The sequence below is a fragment of the Rhinoderma darwinii genome, chromosome 11 (assembly GCF_050947455.1).
Source record: "Rhinoderma darwinii isolate aRhiDar2 chromosome 11, aRhiDar2.hap1, whole genome shotgun sequence".
Classification (NCBI taxonomy): Eukaryota; Metazoa; Chordata; class Amphibia; order Anura; family Rhinodermatidae; genus Rhinoderma; species Rhinoderma darwinii.
In genome coordinates, this window is record NC_134697.1 from 21,139,556 (window position 1) to 21,164,379 (window position 24,824).

At 42.7% G+C, this 24,824-nt stretch overlaps 1 long non-coding RNA gene across 1 annotated transcript; it reads left to right on the top strand.

Annotated features, from left to right (window-relative positions):
* The first annotated feature begins 536 nt into the window (after positions 1 to 536).
* On the top strand, positions 537 to 8,014 carry LOC142663623 (uncharacterized). Its single transcript, XR_012851120.1, has 3 exons — positions 537 to 610; positions 3,081 to 3,194; positions 7,347 to 8,014. It is a non-coding gene; the product is annotated as an uncharacterized LOC142663623 (long non-coding RNA).
* Positions 8,015 to 24,824: the final 16,810 nt, after the last annotated feature.

The window sequence follows — 24,824 nt, forward strand, 5'->3', positions numbered from 1 at the left end:
GATGCGGCCGGTTCGGCTGCACAGGGGGCTGAATAGAGTGGGGGCCCGCTCAGCTGCCCTAAACGCTGTGAGCATAGATCAGCACATAGAACGGCACGGCCATGTGGCAGACAGAGGGGGCTCCCTTCCCTCCCTGTGCACTTTCGGCAACTCACAGGTCGGGCCCCCTTCCTTCACATATGTTATTGATTGAATCTGTGAGTTGCCAAAAGTGCACAGGGTGGGAGGGGGCCCCCTCTGTCTGCCGCGCCGATCTATTGCTTAAAAAATGTATTAGGAGGGGAGGGGCCTGGCGAGGCTTGCTCTATCTCGTGGTCTTTGTCACCTAGTAACCAGCGTCACTGTCAGATGCAGTGCAACATCTGACAGTGACACTCACTAGGTGACCAAGGCCACCAGATCTACCAAGCAGTATCGCTATCTCGGACCAGATATTGATCCGGGGCAGCAGCTCTGCTGAAATTAAGCCTAATACTTATTGGCTGAGCCTCTCAGCCAATCAGTGTTAGGGCTCCTCTTGCTCCACCCCCTGAGCCTGCTGGTGCTTGTACTGTGTGGTGTGGGCTCAGCATCGTGAAGGGGACTGACTGAAAATAAAAAGAACTAGGAGGTAGTGGTTGCTGTGATGTCTGTAGAAATGAGTGGAGCTCAGTGGACAGTTAAAGGGGTTTGTCCTGTGGATATGCCATAAATGTCCGATACATGTTGGTCCCACCTCTGGGACCTGCGCCTATATCTAGAATGGGGTCCCCTAAACCCTGTTCTGCCTTTTTCGGCTCCTGCTGCTTCCATGGCCACTTCCTGATTAGATGGTCGGGAGTTACGAAAACAGCAAAGCTCGCTGAGATACGCTGCTTCCGTAACTGGCATTCACTTCTAAGGGAGTTACGGAGTTGTTAAATATGGAAATTATTTGCATTATTTAGGTTTGATACTTGTGTTCTAAGCTAGTAATAAAATGTGCAATATGGATTTGTACAGTTTTATATGCGCGCAGGTGTGGTAAGGTTATGGGGCAACAGTAATAGTCTCCCACCTGAGGCTCTCCAGCTTCCAGCATGGCCTTACAGCCTGAGCCCGTCATATGCTGGGAATTATAGTTTGTTAAATAGGTTATCCGACGGCAGCTAAAAAAAACTAAAAAAACAGTGTAATGGCCGGGGAAAGGAGACAGACAGGTGAGCCCTAATCTACCCGCCACTCAGTCGCTGCCTACTTGCACGGCCCGTCCTAGGCAACGGCGCACAACTGGGCGACGGTCCCTACGCTCAATAAGTGCACGACAGACAAACAGACAAGGGTACACAGAAGCAGGGAAATGGGGCAGTTGCCCATGGCAACACCGTGAACAACAAGAGTAGTGAACGAGCCGAGTCATACCAGGAGTGCACGAGGTACAAATCGCAGAGCAGGAGCGTAATCAGTAAAGCCAGGGTCAAAAATGAAGCAAGGTCAATAATCATAGCAGGAGCAGCAGAGCCAGGAAACAGGACAGAATCACAGGCAAAGGAAAAGCAGGAAATGAAGGTATACATAGACCGAGGGCGGGAGCTAGAACCGTCTGGCCAGGCTGTGATAGGTTCTCCCACTCCTCAGCCTACCAGCCTGAGTGGTAGCAGATCGAGTCACTCTATCAGACCTAGGAGCAGATGCAGACTGATTAACCACGGGCGTCGACACAGAAGCGGTGTCTGGTAAATCCTTTACAACCAGTGACCTACTTTAATTAAATTATTTTCAGCGTAAAAACTAAATCAATATGTTGCTACCATTAGATCGATATCGCTGCTCACGCGCTGTAAGAATTCCTGATTCTAGGCGGGACTGCACGCTGTTCTTGCAATGTTTTCCTACATTCCCCATCATGCTTTGCGGTCCTCTATGCATAGTTATCGCTGCCCACCAAATCCCCCTGCCCGTCCTCCTGTATCGTTCCGCCCATAGTGCGCCAAGTCACAGTCTTCCACCTCGCTTCCTCTTCTAATCAATTAGACCCTGCGCAGGCGGAATGCTATATTGATGTAGGGGGCTGGGTTAGTAAACAAATGTCATCAGCGCCAGCCCCTGCATCACATGTTACATGATGCGCCAACACTGAGTGAAGTAGGAAGAACATCAAGGTCACATGTAACGATGTTGGCGCATCTTCAAGAATCAGAAAACTTCCGAATAAACAGATCACGTGACCGCTGTAGCGACTGGCGTTATCCAAATTTGTAAAAACAAGTATATTGAGAAGAGTATTTATATGTAGTGAAAAAGTGTTTTATAGTATGTTTATGTTGTCTGCACAGCCCCTTTAAGGACTACGGACATAGGGAATAAGTCATTCTGACATTTGGAGTATTATCCATAACTTGTTCAACCCCTTTAAGGCTTTGTTCACATGTGCATCAAGGGTTCAGTTTCTGACCGATCCATAGTAACGGAATGAAACTGAAGCATTTGTCATGTTTGCATTTTTTTTCCTTTAAAAACAACAGAAACCCAACAGAACAGCTATTAGATACCAACAATCCATCCAATCACGGGTATATGAGCGTAGCCCAGAGCTTAGAGGTCAACCCGGGAGCTGTGTGCCAGGCGTTTATGGGGTGCTTCTATTAATGTGGGGTCCCGCTGTTTCAATGGGTTCCTACCCATAGGATAGTGACATACTGTAAGTTGCTTCAAATAAGATTTGTTTGTTTTGTGAGCACTTTGAGCCCTTATGATAATTAAATTAGATTGTAAGCTTTACTGCCAAGAAAATGTATACATCAAACGCTTTATCTGGTTGTACTCACGCTATGTAAATGTCATGAAATTAGAACGCATAATGCAGCTGAATGACAATCTTGTAAATCATGGGAAAAACACAGTCAGCATAGTCACCATACGGTAAATGGCTCCGGGAAGAAAACAATAGCCCTGACATTATGCAGCAAGAAAGCCATACTGAAAGGGAAAAATGTTTCTGGCATTACAGAACTTGTTGATAAAGGAAATCTTCAGCACTAATGAAGAAATTATATTTCTAACTCAGATTTTTAAGTAGACTAAACTCTGCATCTCATTTTCCTCCTTTTTTTTTTTTATAGATTATCATTTTAAAATATGAGAACGAAACTACTGCCACCTGCTGGCAGACAAGGGTATTTGAGTCTAAATTCCAGAGAGAAAGGTTGTCTTTGTTTTATCCTATGGATTTCCAGGTATTGTTGGGGAATAAGAGGGGGAGACAGGGGCAATTAAATAAATGAGTGTCAATCATGTTTTAATGGACCAGGGTGGAGGAAGGACCCATCCTTAAAAAAAACTTGCCTTGGGCAGCAAGAGAACTTGTCTACTTCAAACCCTGGGTCGTGGTAGGAAGATCCCATACTGACTCTATGGGGACTCACAGTATTATACTAGAGTCAGAAGCGGACTGAACGTGGTCTGGCCCCCCAGGCAATAATGGGCGTCTTATCCACCACCATAGTTATACTATATTTGAGCAAGGCTATATATTTAATAGCGGAAACCAACTTGTCTGGCATTCCAGGATCAATGGCATTTTGATGCTGGGGATCCTGGAAAGGGGACTCTTGGAATTGTAGGACAATGGCTCATTCTTTTTAACATCTCCAAGTCTTAAAGGAGACATGTGAGCCAGGTCATGCCCTCTAACTGCGGACAGCATGGTTTAGTGATAGGTGCCATGATTCTATTAAACAATGTTTTACTCTAAAGTGCTGCGGTTTTTAAGAGAAATCATACTTTTAAACACTGGCCCACGGCCAATGTTAAGTGCCGGGCTGAGGAATAAATGTCTACCCGGCAGCGTCCTTCAGGCTTCCTCTTGCTTTGTTCCTATTTGTGCATAGTGCTGCTGCGCTTTAGAGTAAAACATAGTTAAATAGAATCGGGGGATCGGTCACTGAATCTTGCTGCCCGAGGTTAGGGCAGAATGAACTTGCTGACAGGTTTCCCGTAAAAGGGTTTCCCATCATATACATTGATATTGATATTAAGAATTGAGTTTCCTAAATCACTAATCTGTTAAGACCCTATTACACGGACCAATAATTGCGCAAACGAGCGTTTATATGAACGCTCGTTTCCGATCATTGCCCTGTGTAAACAGAACAAGGGTCAGCCGATGAACGAGCAAACGATCGCTCATCGGCTGATCTGCTCGTTAACGTGGGCAATAAAACGATCGCTATTCGGCAGCACATCTCCCTGTGCAAACAATGGGATGTGCTGCCGATGTGATAGAAATGTATGGGGATGAATGTTCGTAGTAACGATTGTGAAAAGGAGCAAACGAGAGCCAATTGACAAGTTGTCTCATCGATCGACGCTCGTGAAAAAGGACCCTTACTGTAACTCCCACTCAATATACTGGAAAGTGACCATGTATTCGTGGTCAATACTCTGCTGGGCACCCCTGTTCTCATGATCTGTGTTGGTCTCAATGATTGGGCCCCTACTAATCAGACTTTTATGTAATATCTTATATCAATATGCTGTAAATGTCTATAATGGAAATCCCCTTTAAGGCTTGAATTCCCAGAGCATTGACATGTACTAAATGGTCCAAGAGACATAGCATAAATATATACGCTGAGTTTCAACTGCAAACAATATTAAAGGGGTTGTCTGGTTTCGAAAACCCATTTTTAAATATCGCATTATAGTATTCTGAGTTAATAGAGAGGAGTCCATAGTTCAGACCCTTCATCAGTAAGCTGAAGGCTACAAAGATCGTTCTTCACTCTGGAGGACCCGACATGTCTGTGCATTACATGGATAGCCCATTGATTTTGATAGATTTCATGTAATGCCTTATTTCCCCTGTGGTGGCGCTGCAGGGGAATTAAACACTTGCTGCCAGATTCCTCCACAGATTACAGCTGATCATTGGGGTCCCAGCTGCGAGACAACCTATGATTAAAGTATTTTTTAGAGACTTTTCTAAAAGGGATTGTAAAAAACAAGAACTCCTTCAGGAAACCTTACTTAAAAGCTGAAACATAGACCTAAACCTCACCAAAGAACAATACGAATCTTTACACATGTCTAAAATAAGCATAAAATGGTCCTTGCGGGCCTCTAAGGGTATGTTCACACTGTTTATTTTCAGCCGTTTATGGGGCCGTAAACGGGCCGAAAAACTGCTGAAAAGACGGAAGCTGAACGCCGCCAAACATCTGCCCATTGATTTCAATGGGAAAAATGGCGTTTCATTCCAACGGGGCGTTTTTTTAAACAACTGTTGGAAAAAACGGCGCGTAAAAAAAATGCTCCGTAAAAAGCAGTGCATGCCACTTCTTGAGCCGTTTTTGGAGCCGTTTTTCATTGTGTCAATAAAAAACAGCTACAAAAGCGACCGCAAAAAACGCCTCAAAAAACGTTTGTGGTTTCAAAATCGGCTGAAAATCAGAGGCTATTTTCCCTTGAAAACCGCTCCGTATTTTACAGCCGTTTTTCGTTTTGCGTGTGAACATACCCTAACTATGAATGTCCAAGTGAATAATATTTCTGAAAATTTGAAATAGCTAAAATAATAAAAAAGCCTGAATTGCAACAAAAAGATTTACTATAGCAAATAAATCTAAAATCACTAACTGTTTAATATTTCATTAGATTTGTAAATGGCGGGTGAAAAAAAAAGAAAAGTTGACACATAGCTCTAGATAAATGCTTGGCTGTAATACTAAGGCTATGTTCACACGGAGTATTTTGCCGAGTTTTTTGACGCGGAAACCGTGTCGCAAAACTCGGCAAAAACGGCCCGAAAACGCCTCCCATTGATTTCAATGGGAGGCGTCGGCGTCTTTTTCCCGCGAGCAGTAAAACTGCCTCGCGGGAAAAAGAAGCGACATGCCCTATCTTCGGGCGTTTACGCCTCTGACCTCCCATTGACTTCAATGGGAGGCAGAGAAAGCGTATTTCACGGTGTTTTATGCCCGCGGCACTCAATGGCCGCGGGCGAAAAACGGCGCGAAAATAGGCGTGCAGGGAGAGGAAAATCTGCCTCAAAGTTCCAAACGGAATTTTAAGGCAGATATTCCTCCTGCAAAATACTCAGTGTGAACATAGCCTAAGGTGAATATATGCAAAACGCAGCAACTATTTCTCTCTGCAAAGATCTGGCAGCCATGACATGCGTATGAATCACTATTGTTAAAAGTAGCAGCCGAAGGTAGAAGAGTTTTCCCGTACAAAGAAGGAAAAGTCCCTCTGGGCTTTTATATATCTGAATTAGGGTCAGTTTTCTTTCTGCTTGTTATGAAGGTGTTTCGGTTTTTCTCTTTATCGGGTTTCTTTTTCCTCAGTTGGATTTATTTTGCTGGTGACCGTCTGAGAACTGATTGGTTGTAGAGGAGGTTAAATATCGAAGTGCAAGTCAGCTTAAAGGGACTGTTAAGAAAAGTGAAAATGTTTTGCTAACTTGGAGGAATTTATATTCTGTACCTGGAAGATTGTTAGAATCCCGAAATGTGAGTGTGTTGTTAAAGGCTATGTACACCTTTGACATGGTATGTATTTTTTTTTTTAAATAAAATTGTGTATGAGTGTGTTTGGTGCAACTTCCTAAATACATTTTTATAAAAAATTCGATTTACTTTTTGAGATACAGCTGCTTTGTATCCTGTATACAGGAGCAGCTGTATCGTTCTCTAAGGCCCCATGCACATGGTCGTGCCTGTAATCACAGGCTGCGATTGCGGGCACGGCCGGCCACGGACAGCCGCCCGCATTTTCAGCCCGTGCTCCCATACAAAGTATGGGAGGACGTCCTGTACACGTCAACGGCCCGGACACCTTCCCGTAAATAAACGAGAAGTTGTCCATGGATAATAGAAGTGAATGGGTCCATAATTACAGACGATTTTTACGGTCGTGTGCATCGTGCCTAAGAACCTGAATCCATCAGTCCCGCGGCACTGACGAGCTCAGTGAAAGTGACTCCTGCGTGTCTCTGATAGGCAGGATCCCCCTGTTATCGATCACACCTAAGATATGAACTTAGATGTGATCGATGACAGATCGATCCTGCGTGTGAGAGACACACAGGACCCGCTGTCACTGAACTCGTCTGTCCCGCTGACCTGATGGATTCAGGTCTCAGCGCAAGATACAACTGCTCTGTATACAGGCTACAAAGCAGCTGTATCTCAAAAAGCAAAAGTAATTTTTAATAAAAAACGAATTATAAAGTTGCACCAATCACACTGATACACATTATATATATATATTTTTAAAAAAACAGTGTACATAGCCTTTAAGAGGAGGTATCCAGACAAGCAGGTCTACTAAGCATTTCATTGTTATAGCCCAAAATGATCTTTTTCTTTCCTTCTTTCCTTCACCAGGTGGCACAAAAAATATATAGCATGCAACACAAAAAGTTGATGCTGTCCATTGCAAGCAAAAGCAGAAGGGCCCTTGACTTATTCCCTACCCTCCAAACTGGAAGGCCCCACAAAGGTCGGGAAAAGTCGCTAAAGATTAGAGTGACTCGTCTGTGCGCTGGCATCTGCCAAAAATAAAAAAATTAAAATACTCACCTGAACTCCAATTCCACGAAGAAATGAGCAGCTCAGGCTACATTCCTCTACTAGCAGCGACACGGCAGACCTGAAGTGATCTGCGGCCAGTTACCCCCCGCTCCAGTTGAACGTGGCAGGATGCAGGAGTCCTCTTAAGAGCAACCTGCTGCGCCCTGCCAACCTGTGCCAGATCATCCTATACATACCTCTGTATAACGCATCTCATGACAAGGCCCTTTAAATGCTATTAAAGTCATTTAGTTGCCATGGGTTGTAATGCACATACAATAGGACGGCCCTGGCTCTTTTTGTTCCTCTCGATCATCACACAGTATTTCAAGATATGATAAAAGCCTTGATGTGGGATTTTATATTCAAAATGCTTCAAATGGACTGGACTTGTTTCTGGCAGATCTGCCTGACAATGACCACTAGCTGTTCTCTTTCTAAACCTCTCCTCTGTGTCATTTTGTCATCCAAAAATAAAAAAAACTTCAACCATTGTGTCCTCATCTGACACTATGTAGATTCCATTTAATAACTCTCAATGGAGGGGGGAAAAAAATCTCTTGTTATAATTTTCCCCAAAGGAGGTAGAACTCACAGATGCACTTCTCCAGCCCCTCCGGCGCGTCTCCTCCTGAAGTGTCACTTTGAAGGTGCTTTGGGATTGTTACTTTATAATGCAAACGACATGCTGGCATCTCCGCTCCCCGTTGTTACATATTGTACGCGCTCACAGCCGTGCTGTCCAGGGGAGGAAGATTTTAAGAACAGTGTCTGGTTCTATAAAAGTTGAAACAGGAACAGGGGGGACGACGACGCAGAAGGAAATTATATTCCGTTATATTACGTGCAACGGCCATTGGAAGTAACACACAATTTTCCGATGACTTGTATGTAAAAAACATAACTGGAATTGGCCATAATGATGTCAGAAATTCAGAGATTATGCAGGTGTGTGATGCAACACATACCACAGCTGATGCAGAACCTCTTAATGTAGAGAAAAGAGAACTTTATGTCAATTAATCAGCAATGAAACGCTCGTATCGCCTTAAAAAGGATGTTCTGAATCAGCTGGAGTGTAATTTAAAGTGGTTGTTTGGTTTATAAAAAAACAAAAACATTTTCAAATACCTCTTTAGGGCATTCAAAATTTATAGAGGGGGGTCCCTAGGTCTGGACCGCCATCAATTCACCACAGTAGAGAGAAACTACAAAGAAATACAAGAGTACCCAACATTCCCTGTATTACAAGGACGACCCATTCATTTCAAAAAGCACCATGTAATTCTTCATTTCTCCTGTGGAGGCGCTGTAGGAGAAGTAAACAGATCTGAAAGTTGTTTACGACACGGAAGGGGTTAAGGCAAATTTTACTCCTACTATAAAGGGGTTTTCTAGTCGTATGCAAATAAAGTTCAATTACGGTATAATGAAAACTTCTGTAGATGCCTAATATAATTTGTGTTTCAATGTATCATTGTAGGAAATCCTCTGTGAACTTAACATAGCGTGATTACAAATCTCTCTATTGTCCTGAACTCCAGGCTGATAGCTTTTACCTAAATTTATGATACATTGTAACAAACACTCAGGACACGAGACAGATTTGTACTGCTGTTGTGCAGCGCTATTCTTGCACTCAAATGTAAAATGGTGAAAAATTTAAACGCAAAGCGTGTAAGAAAGTTGGGACTGTCTTGTATGGTTCGCAAGGCAGGGAAGTTTGAGAACGCGCTCCTCTCGGCTCCAGGCAACAGCGGGTACTAATCACAAAGTGAAAATAAATTTGTATGACAAATGCAGTTCCTGCACCAAAGCACATTACATCACCGCACCTACAGCATTTTCATACTACGGGTAAACTTTAATTACATAAAACCCCTTTAAAATATTAGAAGTCACCTAGGAATTTCCTGACTTAGGTTGGTTTTACACGGGCAAATTGTCTGCCTGGTAGTGAGCGCCGATTGACAGTAACAGCATGTCGATCAATGATGGTTTGCTCCATTTACATGGAGCAATGATCATGAGTATAGGGACGAACAATTAATACGATGGTTCGTCCCCATACATTTTGCATTTTACATTTTCTGTTTACACGGAGAGATGTGCTGCAAAACAACGATCATTTTGCAGATCCGATAAGCCGACAAACAAATGTTTGCTCCTTTGATGGCTGATCGCTAGAATTTTAACACAGGGCAATGATTGAGAACGAGCATTTGAAAGTGCCCTCTTTTGCCCAATCTTTGGCCAATGTAAAAGGGCCTTTAGGCTGATCATGTTTTGTGGCTACGTTCTGCGTATATGCCGGGAGCATATGCTGACAGTAACCTTAGGTACCTATTGACCTGACATATGAGAAAAGCGTATCCTTTTGAGATGTATTCGGGTGGTGTGAACCTACATACCTTTTTTTGCTGTACTGAAAAACATATTCGACCTCCTTTCACTATGGAGACATCCCGCAAAGAAATGTACCGTATACAGTGTGGGCTATTATGGCCAAAATAGAAATCACGATTGATTGAACATGTAACGATTACGATTTGTGACTGATTTTAAGCCACACCTCTTTTGCATGCCATGCCCCCTATTTGTATGGCTTGCCATTGAATTACTATACATCCCCTGAGCCTAGTGTATACTACTGTAAATAATATACCACAACACTGCCCCCACACAGTATAATGTCCCCACACAGTAAAATTCACCCACAGCTGCCCTCACGCAGTATAATGCCCTCATAGCTGCCCCCACACAGCCCCAATAGTGCCCAATAAAAATAATAAATTACATACTCACCTAACCCCGTTCCAACGACAAGTGGAGGAAATCCCTCTGCTCCTCCCGTCTGTGTGGCTCAGAGCAGACATGCGTGATGACGTCACTGCCACGCACCCATTTGTACTGAGCTGCTCAAGCCTCGGCGCAGACAGGCGTCATCGCGCCTGCCTGCGTGCAGTTGTGCGTTGCCGGCATTACATAGTAAGTGGTAGAGCAGGAAACTGACGGCTCCCTGCTCTACCGTACGATTCAACTGTATCTGACTCCTGAGGACACAGATAGGGTTGAAACTGGAGAAAACTAAACAGAAAAAAACAAGATGACGTCAGTTTTCTGTGCTGAATTTTGGCTTTTTTTTCCATTAACCTACCGAGTGCTATACGTTTTGTAGATGCTAGAAGATATTACTTGTAAGATTGCACTGTGTCTACAGATCATCACCGCTAATTCCGGAGAGCTGTAACAAAGCAACATCAGCCAGAACTATTCTTTTTATTGGTTTATCATCTCCCGAAGAAAGTGATGAGACAAGGATAGTACTGGGTATACTCATAAAAGAGACATTACAAGTGCACGCAGGAGATTTTCCAGTAAATAAACGCTATTAACATCAATGTTACGGCACACAGTAAACTGCAGCACTGGACTGAAGGTGACAGTCCCTACGGCACCATTGCCAATCAGTCACCACACAGCGCCCACATAAAATAATGCAATGTTTGAAATAGTCTAAATAGATAGTGCATTATTTATCAATACTACCTAAGGCTATGTTCACACAGGTGTTTATAACAGAAGCTATGACGCTGTGCTGGATCCTTTGTATAACGGATGCATACGTCGACAGACAGACCTCATTGACTTATAATGGGATCCATCATAGTTGTGCTGAGGTCTCTGTCACTTTGATGTCAAGAATAGTGCACCGTGCACGCTCCCATAGAGGGGGGACGACCACAGAAAAACTGGCCTTGTAGCCTGCAGCAAACAATTACAGTGCAGTTTTCCTTTCTCCAAAGCAGTTTAAGAAATGAAATATGAGTTCTGCATTGTTGCAAAGAGCACAATACACTGTGATACATAAGTATTGTGTAAGTGATGAAACAAGTTTTTAGGGCTATAGAAAAAAAAGATTAGGAGTTAAAAAAAAAATCCTATTTTTCCCTGGTATTGTAAACAATTTGTAACAAATTGCTACATTAAACGGTACCATAAAAAGTTCTAACTCGTCATGCAAAAAAAAAAAAAAAGAAAAGCCCCATACGTCTATGTCTATGGAAAAATTTCAAAAAGTTATGGCTTTTGGAAGGCAGGATAGAAAAAATAAAAAAATGGCTGTTATAGGAAGGGGATAAAAGTGTCTAACATGTCTTGCAAGATATAACAGATTTATTATGCACCACTTTGATAACTGTAGCGCATCTTCTGACTGCCTCGTTCCAAATTTTAGAGATCAGAAGTAAATTTGCCCCAATGACTGTAACTCAAAGTCAGTACCCTCATCCTCCGACCTCTGCTCTTGACTCTCGGGGCTGTGCAGGCAGTGTACAGATGTTCAGGTGGTGAGTGTGTCTATGGCCCTCTGCTCTCTTTCCCACTGCAATCTACCGCCGGCGCCAATCCTACACTTGACCCAGTCCTGCTGATGTTCTTAGGACTTGGCGGTCTAGCAAAGAAGGAGTATCCAACCCGGTGTAAAATTAAAGACACTTACTTATACCTCCTAGTTTTAATACTGGCTGTGCCAGTGGTTTACTGGCCTTATGACAACCCTACCCTGTGGCCAACGTCATAAGAAGATCATTAACTTATCAGTACGTTTTTGGAGTGTGGGAGGAAACCAGAGTACCCGGAGGAAACTCACGCAACCCATACATGGCATGGAGGCAGGCAAAGCAATAAAAAAATGTTTGCAGAATATAGATTATGGAAAGCTTAAGGCCTCATGCACACGACCGTATTTTTTGTACTTTTTGCAAATACGAATTCGTAGTCTTCCGCAAGTCATCCGCATAAACGGCACACTGTCCGCAAATACGGTCCATAGTGCATCCCTCGTGTTTATCCATATTTACGGATCTGCAAAAAAACGGAGGAATCTTGGGTAATTCCTTGGCGCCGCATAGCAAAAGTTCGACAATTATGGACGGCTACAGATACATATCCATAGCCGTCCGCAAGCGCTCATGGACATCTATGGGGAGTCCGTGCCGTATCTACAGACAAGAATAGGACATGTTCTATAATTTGCGGATCATTTCTACGGCACGGACACACATCCGTAAATATACGGAAAGGTGTCCGCGACCCATATAAATGAATGGGTCCGCAATTTAATCCGTAATTATGGATCCGTAATTATGGATGAAAACTACGGTCGTGTTCATGGGGCTTTTTTGAAATAAGAATGGGAGTAGGGGTTTTCCTGGGAGTGGATTTTCTTTTCAGGGGTTCCCCTTTGGTAATATCATTGGGAACCACTGTTGTATACTATGAGACAGTAGCACCTGATTTGATCCAGTAGACTATTGGTGACTATCATACAAAGTGCCAGGTTTAAAAGCCTAGAGAACAGGGGGAATCATAATAGAAAGAGGTTCCCTAAATTCCTTCAACTTCCACATATTGCCTACAGGTGAGAGTGCCAGTTCAATGGCAGCCATGGAATGCTTTCCTATTGAGGTTCCCCCACAGATAACTACTTATTATGGTTTCTCTCAGTAGCGTGCTCTCTGCAGCCAATCTCAGATGGACCAACAATATCAGCCTGGATTGTCCAAATCCAGCAACCCCTTTTCAAATTGCAGCTGGGTCGGCGATCAGCTGATCGATTTGGGTCCAGTTTAAATAACCCCCGACAATCATCTGTTATCTCCAGGGTAAGCTGCGGCTGGGCATACATGTAGTATAAGGCTGGGTCTGTCCGCCCGAGATACACTGATTGTTAGCGGCTCCATGATCGGTCACATAGAGGGGGGGGGGGGGGTCCACTTAAAGACTTTATAACTTTATATATTGTTATGGGCTCTTGACTATGTGCATTTGAAATTCAGTCTTCGTGGCAGGGAAGTTTTGGCACAAATGCAGACTTGCTGTGACATGTTTTACGATTCTCTGAAGCATTTATGTGTGAAGATGAAATCTGAATTGTTCTGCAGGCTTGTAGCTATAAACATTAAATAAATTACAGCGGTATCAGCTCGGAGGAACCATACATTTCTTGTTTTCCTGGTTTTTTTTCCTTGACGACAAGATTTTATCCAAAGCTTCTCTCTCTAGGAATGAAGTGTCACCGGGTAAAATATCTGCTACAAGGTGCGTGCCCATGAGAAAACAAAGCACACCCTGGCATTACATACATCTGGCTACTTGTAAACTGCCAACTTTAGTCGCTCAGCACCAAATCAGTTTGACACTTTAATAATATGAGGTCCTTAAATAATTCATCTTATTGGTTTTAGCAAGAGATAGCGATGAATTATTAAATGATTTCAAGCACTCTGCAAGCAGTCTGGTTTCCGTGCAGCGGAGCAGGGGCCCCTATGGGCATTTTCAAGCTTATTATTCCTCACTTGCAAGTGTGCACTGCGACCTTCCGTGGCACATTGATGTATGTTTAAATTAATCAAACTCACTGCTTCTAAGATTTTCATCTTGATCTTTATTCCTAAAATATAATAATATAAATATAGAGTCCCCAAAAATGTACTATGGCCTTGAGCACATGTTAATATTATCTTTCAGGATTTTTTTTTACAATTGCTTCAAATTTTAGGTAAGAAACTGAGTCAATATTTAATCCAATTATTAATAATCAATCATCATCATTAGTTTGTAGAAGATCCAGAAAGATACATTTTAGCAGCAGTACACAAAAGTCTTTGCCATCCCCTTTGTGGTCATCAATGATACTGCATTGTTAAAGGGTAACTAAACTGTTAAAAAACTTTTGACATGTCATAGTGTCATGTCAGAAGTTTTGATCGGTGGAGGATAGAGCATTAAGACCCCACCGATCGCTAAAAAGAAGTGGCAGAATCACTCGGGTGAGCACTGTGCCGCTTTATTTCTGATCGGCTTTCCTTGGGAGGCCGAGCGAGCGCTTCTGCCACTTAGTTTTAGAAATCAGTGGGGGTCTCAGTACTCGAACCACAATTGATCAAAACTTCTGACATTTCACTATGTTGTGTCAAGAGTTTTTTAAAAGCTTAGTTATCCTTTAAACTAAATACGGACTTATGACGTAATCCAAGATACAGAAGTCAGTCTTGGCCACCCTTTTCCTCTGAACAGCAGCCAGGACCTTAAAGGTGTTGTCTCATCAGAACAACCCCTATTAGGGCTTATGGACATCACAGGGGAGCCCCCCCTGCTCGGAGCCCTCCTCTAAGACCCAAAGCAGAATGCCACTGCAAAGCCCAGCTCCAGCTCTGGTAGACTTGACACAACTATGTAGTACTTAGTCTTCCATTCATTTGAGTTTTTACACAAGTTTACACTCCATCAACAATGCTTCTTAATGGGAGTGCCAACCTCCGATCGTGCACGTCAGATGCAATAACTATGACATCACATACTTTACCTGACATGCCTCTTTCAGTTAATACTTGTACTCCCTATAAAATGACAATTCTGGAACATATTTTCTTAGAAATCTGTGTTGTGCCATTTCTCTGTTATTCCGCCTAGAAATTTATGAATAAATTGACTGTTGGCTGTTAACATTCCCCTTGTCAAAGAGGCGTGTCCCTAAACAGTCTCACTCTGTCAGTGCTGATTGGACAGTGTCAGTCTGTGTAGAGACACACCCCCAACTGGTAACACCCAGTTGTCAATTTATTCATAAATTTCTAGGAGAACTAACAGAGGAATGGCACAATGTACTAGTATATTTGTATGCCTGTGTGCTTATATTAGGACACTGTAGGGCTATATTATTTGAGGTCTGTTGCTATTATTTGGGCAATATATGGTGGTATCAATTGAGTACTGTATAGTGTCATCATTTGAGCACTGTATAACAATATTATTTCAACCCCCAATTTTCAGAATAATTGCATGTCTTTGGACCGGTGCTTGAAATCTTTAAAGACCCTGAAGAATTCAAAGAAACTTGCAGAATGGTGATGGCGGAACATTGCACATCTCCTGAAGACAAGTGGTTTATTATATATGGAGGTTCCTTTCTTCAGATGTTTTTGTAGTATGTCCTTTACAAATTAATTTTGCCACTTGTAGTTCCATTTTTTACCACTATAATAAAAAAACAAAAACAAAACAAAAAGGCCATTCTACCACAAGCATGGGAAAGCGCCAACAACAATGACCGGCCATACAATACAATACAATACAATACAATACACCAACCGTTGAGATGTATTAACCTTATAATAAATAAATACCAGAAATAGCATAAAGGAACCTTACAACATATAGTCAGTCTGTGGTGCTTTTGCCTTGGAGAAAGAAAAAAAAAAAATACCTTTGATTAACATGCTATGGTGATCACAGGTCTACTCATCATGCATTTTTTGCAGGAAACCTAATGCTTTTACAAAGCGACTATGGAACAGCAGAAAATACATTTTAGACCAATCAAATTCTAAGTAGCCATTAAAGGATGTTGGCGTTTTGCATTATAGAATAAAATATACATAAAACATCTACACAATAGGGGCATTTCATGCTTCTCAACAATGGACAATCACAGATCCCAGTGTATGTAACAAGTAGATTGCGGTTAATTCAAGTTGGGTAAATGTTTCTATAGTCATTGTAAGACGCGACAGGAATCGGAGAAAAATGCACTAAATGAGGACACTTAAACAGAACATTTTAGCAGGAAAATACATATTGTAATTTTGAATACCGCAGATGTCTGCAGGCTTTAACAAGACGCCATCCTAAATGACAGCTTTGGTTTGCCTCCTCACGTGTCAGTGTATAATCTACCCTGTCTTTACGGATAGAGGCTCCGACAGCATTGTGCTTAATTTCTTTCCGTCAAAACAATGTGGCAGCTGCCTGATGGACATCTGGTAAATGTGACCAACCAGAGAATTTTATTACAACTGCATTCAGTAGAATTTGCAGTGACTGCCCTCTGCCTTCGCTTCATTACAAATCTCATATACAGAACTCACTCCACACCTGTACAGGAAAATTGACGGTATATATTACTACGAAAGAGAAAAAACGCCTAGCGGGGCAAGCATTGCGGAAAAGCAAGAGTGGAGCAGATCTTGGTTACAACCAACCAGATTGCTCCATAGAGGGACTCTGAAAAAGTTTTTCCACTAGTTTTGATAAATCTCCCACATTATCTCTCGAGCCAGTCCCTCCTCTACAGCTCCTACATGGCAGAAATAAAAAAAAACATGATTTACCCAATTTTCCCAGCTCCATTGCCAGGGGAATAGGCTAAGTCCTCTGAAAAACATCAAAGTCCAAACATTTGGGTGCCACAGCTGTGCGCATTAGTGGGGTGTTAGGGTGTTTTATTCTTACTGTAGAGACCCCCAAATAGTTGACACACCATAAGAGATGGATTTACATGTGGCTTATTTTTATGCCATGAATTTGGCCCCAGCACATCCACCGCAAAATCTGCAGATTATTTTTCAAATTTTGATGCGGATTTGCCACGGAATAACTGTAAATTTCCATCCTTTGCATTGCAAAATATGCCAAATGATAATCCAAGGGTCAGTTCACACTGAGTTTTTTTACGCATATTTTGACGTAGAAACCGCGTTGGAATCAGCGCCAAAAAACGGCCCAAATCACCCCCTATTGATTTCGATAGGAGCCAGAAAAGGTTTTTTTTCCAGCCAGCTTTTGGCCGGGGAAAAAAAGCGGCATGCTCTTTCTTCCAGCGGACTCCGCCTCTGACCTCCCATTGAAATCAACGGGAGGCAGTAAAAACCTGCAGCGCTCATTTTCATGTGCAGAGAACACAGAAAAAAAAAAGCGTTAAAACAACGCTGGCAGTTCAAAATCTGCCAGCAATCTTGATGGAATTTTGAAACAGATTCTTTCTGCCTGCAAAGAAGTGTGAACAGGGCCCTATAGTTCAAAGACAGGATGGCTTTTTTTTTTAAATAAAATTATCTATCAGTGTGTTGTGTTTCTAAATACTTTTTATTAAAAATTTGTTTTAAACACCAGGCCTTTCAGTACTGAGTGGCAAAACATAATGGGGGCCCATTTTATTAATTTCTATGGGCTCCCCTCTTCCACTGGTTTAGATTAAGCATGTCTTTGAGTAAAACTTATTGTGGTAGTACCCATTGTTAATAGACATACTATATCGGGAACCTCCTCCACGACCTCCATATTCCCTAATAGGGACTTTCATAGGGGGCTGCCTATGTGACACAATTCCGTTTAGATTTATCTCTGCTACGCTACAGCATAATGTGATAGTCATACATTTCCCGGGTAATAAACGGTTCTTACGTCAGAACAATTAAATGTACGTGATGATATACAAGATACATGAGCCTCTAAATCCAATTAAAAAATGCGAGAGAAAATATAGAGTGGCGAATTAATGAAAAGAATAAGATATTTTCACAACTTCAGTTTTGACTAATAAGTAAACCATGAAATCAGAGGCTCATATTCCAAAAAATTATGGAGAAATGGAGTGTCATTAGGATTCATAATCTTGTCAGAGCAACAATTTCCTTTCTATTTGCTACATCATAAAATGTATTTCTTTAATATACTGCTCATTCTGCCGAAATTACACATTACTGGCGTCCTTATTATCTCCCTATAATGGTGGTAGTCAGTAAACAATATAATTACGCAGTTTATGAAGCTCTGGGAATAGTAATAGCAGAAGAATAAATATCCATACAGAGTGTATTAATATGTGTGACCATAGATAGGGATGGTCTCTCCCCTCTTGTCTCTGACGGTGGCTGTCCAATGTGGCTACTGGGTGGGAACAGAGTTGTCAGACGTCTTTCCTGCTCTGTCACTGCCTAGCTCCATAGTCACACACTGTCAGGGCATGCTGGGGGTTGTAATTCTGTAAAAGCTGGAAAGCCACAGGTTGGAGGTTCTTTATACCAACCATCATTGTACATGCAGAGCCTAGTGGCAAGTGATTGTATTCAAAGTTAGTTCCACATGGGCTTGACTTCTGCTGGGCCTTTGTGGCACTTTTGTATTAGGAGACCATTATTATGTAAGAGCCTGGGCCTCCGAAACTGTCCTGCAATTCTACAAGGGTGGTAATTTTGTAGATGGTCAGTAATAATTGGTATCAAGACTAACATTGATCCCCAACCTGATCCATATCACTTCCATAAGACAAGGAAGATAATCAACAGGAGCAGAGAAGAGTTAAGAGTACATAGGCAAATTCAATTTGCAAATGAAACGTTTAACTCGATCCAAAGCTTTTTCAGTTTTTGGGTAGAGTTGCCCTTTAAACCTTTTTGTTTAACCCCCTATGGGCATGCAAGTGCAAGGCTCCCCCAATGTGATTGACAGACACCATCTCATAACAATGACTGGGATCAGAGAAAACTTCAATCCCAGCTGTATAACCGTTGTTATTCCGTGATTGAAAGTGATTGCGGCATCACATGTTCCCTGATTGTCAACCTGGACTTGACGGTTTTAAGGAACAGCGACTCCTATTTAAAGTATCCCTAAGGTGTGCCCTAAAGGTGCCAATACACATTAGACAGAAATCGGCCAAACCCACTGATTTCAGTTGGATCGGCCAACTATCTAAATTGTATGGAGCCACCCAAAGCAGATGTTGGGTGAAAGAAGGATTGGGCATGTTGGATTTCAACATGTACAATCTTTTGTTTTTACGGGCAATTAGCCTCTGCCAGAGGGGTTTTCCATCTCCACATTTAATTAAACACTGGCCAAGCCAAGTGTGCATTTATATTGGGAGTTGAGAGTAAAAAAACTGTTGGCCAAACTAGCATTTTACAGATTAAGGTGCCCGGCCACCTTAACAGTTGCCTGTGAATATAGTTACATAGTTACATAGTTAGTACGGCTGAAAAAAGACACATGTCCATCAAGTTCAACCAAGGGAAGGGAAAAGGGAAGGAAAAATTTCTACACATAGGAGCTAATATTTTTTTGTTCTAGGAAATTATCTAACCCTTTTTTAAAGCCATCTCCTGTCCCTGCTGTGACGGCTCCTGCGGTAGGCTATTCCATAGATTCACAGTTCTCACTGTAAAGAAGCCTTGTCGCCTCTGCAGCTTGAACCTTTTTTTCTCCAGACGGAGGGAGTGGCCCCTTGTTTTTTGAGGGGGTTTTACAAGGAACAGGATTTCACCATATTTTTTGTATGTGCCATTAATATATTTATATAAGTTAATCATGTCCCCCCTTAGTCGTCTTTTTTCCAGGCTAAATAGGTTTAATTCTTTCAATCTTTCCTCATAACTTAAATTCTCCATGCCCCTAATTAGCTTCGTTGCTCTTCTTTGTATTTTTTCCAACTCCAGGGCATCCTTTCTATGAACTGGAGCCCAGAACTGGACTGCATATTCTAGATGAGGCCTCACTAATGCTTTGTAAAGTGGTAATATTACATCCCTGTCCCGCGAGTCCATGCCTCTTTTAATACACGACAATATCCTGCTGGCCTTTGAAGCAGCTGATTGACACTGCATGCTGTTATTGAGTTTATGATTTACAAGTACACCCAGATCCTTCTCAACAAGTGACTCCCCCAGTGTAGCTCCCCCTAGGACATATGATGCATGCAGGTTGTTGGTACCCAGATGCATAACTTTACATTTATCTACATTAAACTTCATCTGCCAAGTGGACGCCCAAACACTTAGTTTGTTTAAATCTGCCTGTAATTCATGAACATCTTCCATAGTCTGAACTATATTACATAGCTTGGTGTCATCTGCAAAAATAGAAATAGTGCTATTAATCCCATCCCAAATGCAAAGGTATTCGTATTCCAATACATTATATTAAAATAAATACATTTAAAAGTAAATGCCCCCTTGTGAGACAAAAAAAACTCTAAATACAGTTTAATTTAAAAAATTGTAAAAAACAAAACATGCATACAAAAAAATGAATAATAGATTTATTTAAATAAAAACATTTTATCAAATGAAGTCATAAAACAGAACAAAAATTATATATCCCCCTAATCATTAAAATCTTTACAAAAAAAGTCAAACATAATTTAAAAAGTGTTTAGAGAACTAAAAAAAAAAACAAAATAAGGACAGAATCAAATTGTATGCACATTCCGCTTAAAATATAAATGAAATCAAAAATTTTTGAACCAACAAATCATAACAAAAAAATACTTCCTGAAATGCAAAAACAAGACTTCACACCGCTATGTCAGCAAAAAAAAAAATATATATTTTTTTATGGATCTCAGAATGCAGTGAGGCAAAAACATAAGAACATTGCTCCATCCTCAAGGCCAATTGCTCCATCCTCAAGGCCAAAATGAGTCACGTTCTTAAGGGCTTAACCAAATGCGGAGCTTCAATGTTTATCTGATCGCTACCATACGTGAAATAAACTGGACCCTACATCTAGAATAATATGTAGCCAATTCTGCTAGTTTATATATATTCGAAAACTTGATGCCCTGTGACAGGTTCACATGGGAACCAAATAAATATAAACAGATGGTGAAACCCTCTCATGACAGCCACCGATTGCCATAACAATGTATAGGAATTCCCATACCGCCAGCGCTGATGTCACATCTATAGACAGGAAAGTATCTGAGGCGCTGAAACCTTTATGCGGAGCCAGGATTTCATCAATTAGATTGACACAAAAAAGATAAAGTTACTCTTTTCTGCAGACGGTATCTTCACTTGTCTGCCCATTTCCCATGGTGAAAGATGTCCTCCTGTCTTCATGTGTGACACAAATTGGTTTAGTAAAGTATCTGGTAAGGAGCTTCACCTGATCTCTGGAGGCTTCGAGGTGTCAAGTCATCTACTCTCTAGTTGTGCCCCAGGGCTACACTATCTGCTCGGCCTTTTCCCAGCAGCTCTTAAGATCCTGCTTCTTTACCATTTCTTCTTCAGGAGACACTTAAGGTCTGGGAATCTATATGACCCCCTCCGACTGACTGTCACAGACACCGAGCTCTCACACAAATGATCTTGTTCGTAACATTGAGAGAGATTGCTACCATGGGAGGTTGTGTTAAAAGAAATAGACGCAGTACAAACAACCGGAGACTTTACCTCTGTTATGGCATCTTTCCAGTAACATACATTACACATGCCGTGCTACAGATGGATGACCTTAGATGTAGAGACTAATATATGGGGCATTATTGTTCCAGTTTACATTATAAAACGAGTTTGTTAAAAAGTGCCTTAAATATAAAAAACAACAACAACTAAAAATATGAAGACATTTTTATAACATCTTTTAATATTCTATTCGCCCATTTCTGTTATTTTTTGCTCTCACAGATTTTGGATTTCCAAGGAAAACAATCCCAAATTTCTTGGACAGGCCTCTGCATAATGAGTAAAGTCTGAATCTGCAGCAACATTTGAATATTTGAGGGTTCGTACAGACATGGCGGATCTTGCAGCGGATTTGCCGCAGATTTCAGCCTCTGCATTGCAAAGGTGGAAATCCGCAGTGAACATCTGCTACCTCTCCATAACCCACTGTGCATGCTGCAGAATTTTAATTCCGCACAGGAATCTAGCGTCCGCACCATTGTTTTCCGCAACGTCTGCACTAAGTTAATTAAAAAGCTGCAGGAACAAAAGGAAACAAAAGTCTGTTGCGGATCTCCACCGCGGCCTGTCCGCAGTGCATTAGGCAGCAAATCCGCCACGTCTGAACTTGCCCAAAGAGGGCAGGCGCAGCACTTATACCAATAGTGACCAAGCTGAAGCATGGAGCAGAAGCAGAGTGGTGGCAGGGAGTAGAGATGGACGTGGACTGCAGCGAAATAGGTCTGTATAGGAGCTATAGACACTAAATAGTCGATTTTTCATTAAGATTTTATGCAAAGTAGTTTAACTTTTGATTTTAGATGAATTTTAACAATAAAAGTATACATAGCCTTTCTTTACCTACAGATTCCCAGAGTTGTTTTCAAATACTACAAGTCCAGAATTACACCTTTAAAAAGAGGGAGGGGCACCCTTTGTTACCACCCGCAACACGATTGTGGGCTGCCGATTGGGCAGCCGGGGACATAATAATGGCCTCCAGGTCTGCCATCTTAGCACACCTATTACGCCCTCCCATATTCTGCTGGTGTCCCGCTGTCCCATGCTGCAGATACAGTTGTACATAACACAGTTGAACACAATGGTGGAGAAGGCAGCCGTCAGTTTTCTGCTCCACGATTGACCCGTTTATGAGTGCCGTGTGTGGCTTGTCACAGACAGGCGTGATGCAGGGAGGTCATCGTGTAAGGGTGGTTAACACCCCTCTTCTTGTTTATTGCTGTGCCTGCGCAGCGCAGGGAACCAGACATAGACAGCTCGGGAGTTCGAAAGAGCGTTGTCGTTGTCATGACAACGGCATTGACTATGCCGTGCGTCATGACGCGCACACTCCTACACAGATCGACGGAGTGAAGTCTCCGTTGACTCTGTGAAGGGAAGGGTGGGCAGAACGATGGAAAACCGTTGTGACGTCACCCAAAGGGGGGTGTTGAAAGAGGCGCGAAAGAAGGAGGACGGAAGAAAAAGAGAGGACGCTGAGATGAGCCGGAACCCAGGAGGAGACTCAGGGGGAAATAGAAGGTACAGCCAGAGCAAGGAAGGAGAAGTGGGGATTAGCACTATAGGAGAGGACTGGCCATAGAGATACCCAGATCCCTTGCAGTGCGCTGCGGCAGAGCGTGCACGGACTAAGCTATACCCAAATACCCTCTTCTGGGCTAACGACCGTCTGTTGGAAGGTAGTTGTCACGATCCGTGGGTATGTGGACCCACTAGGCCATACCGCCGTAGCGGAGTAGCAGCTGGCCAAACAATAGTCCTAGTACAAGAGTACATTTAATCGTCCAGACATCAATGGAGGCTCGGCACAGATAAACTTGCAGACACCAGATGTGGTGTATATCAGCAGGCGTGACAGGTGGCACAACACGACTCCAAAACTCTAAGGCACAGTAACAAATATAGCACGGGATACAGGATACAGGTAGCAGGGCACGGGAACAGGATAACACTAAGGGACCATTTGCTAAGACTAAAATGGGTAAACACAACAACGCTCAGGCAATGAGTGAAAGGGCAGAGCCCCTTTTATAGTCCAGGGTGATCATGGGCTAATTAGAAATTATTTTCATGTGCGTGAACTGGCCCTCTAAGGCCAGGCGCGAGCGCGCGCGCACCCTACGGACCCATTGAAGCAAGGCGGAAGTGAGTGCTGGCGTCTCCTAGGAAGGAGATGCCTGCCAGCTAGCACTCACAGAGTCATGGCCGCGGCCGTCGAGGGGTGAGTAGGAATGACGGTCCGCGGCCATGTCCCTTACAGTAGTTATTCCTTAGGCTTGAGTAAGTCAGCGGCCCCTCTCTTCATATCACCCCTAGAAAGCTAGACAGCGACTAGTTATTGGGCCAACGCCTAACACTTTCCACAAGCACCTGTCAGTTGCCCGTGTCCTTGGGCTTATGCAGAATTAGAATACGGTCTGCAATTCAATTGCTGTGGAGCATGTTATGAACTGTTAAAGTGTATAAGCCGATTGTGGCTTGGAGTAGGTAGGACAAACAGGGCAGAGTGACAGAAATCAGCATTGGACTTATGCAAGGATGAACTGAACAATTTGTACTCGTCACCTGTGGCTGTTTGGTTTCATCCTAGGCGTGCCCCAAAATCTCTGGCTGCCGCTTGAGGGTGGGAGAGGGTTTGCTACAAAAGATAGTGGTTAGAACCGCAAGGACCCGTGGTGGTGCCAGAAGGTCCGGTTAGTCCACTGACTCCCATGACGCAACCCAGGGCCGAGAGCGTGGCTCTTACCTTGGGGTTATTCTGGCAGCAGTGGGTAACTCCCCCAGTGACTGAGAGAGGAGTGTTGGTACCAAAGCTCTTGGTAACGTGGGGTCAGGTAAAACCTCTCTCAGGGGGACTCCAGCGGGATCGACATCCCCAACCTCAGTGAGTACTGTCTGCTCCGCATAGGAAAAGTACCCTGTTCTGTATTAATCTCAGTAAACAGTTAAACCAAGAAGTTGTGTTCATATTTATACCCCATGTGCAACGATCACCCACCTACAATCACGCCTGTCTGCATCGAGCCACTCAGAAAACATACCAGAGAAGCTCGGTGAGTATTTATTTTATTATTTTTAGCAAGCAGAATGGGGCATTATACTGTAGGGGAGGCACTAAACCGTTTGTGGCAGGCACTATAGGGGCATATAACTGTGGGTGTGACAGGCACTATAGGTGAATTATACTGTGTGGGGTACTATAGAAGCATTATATGGGTGGGCACAGGGCGTAGCTAAAGGCTCGTGGGCCCCGATTCAAAAGTTC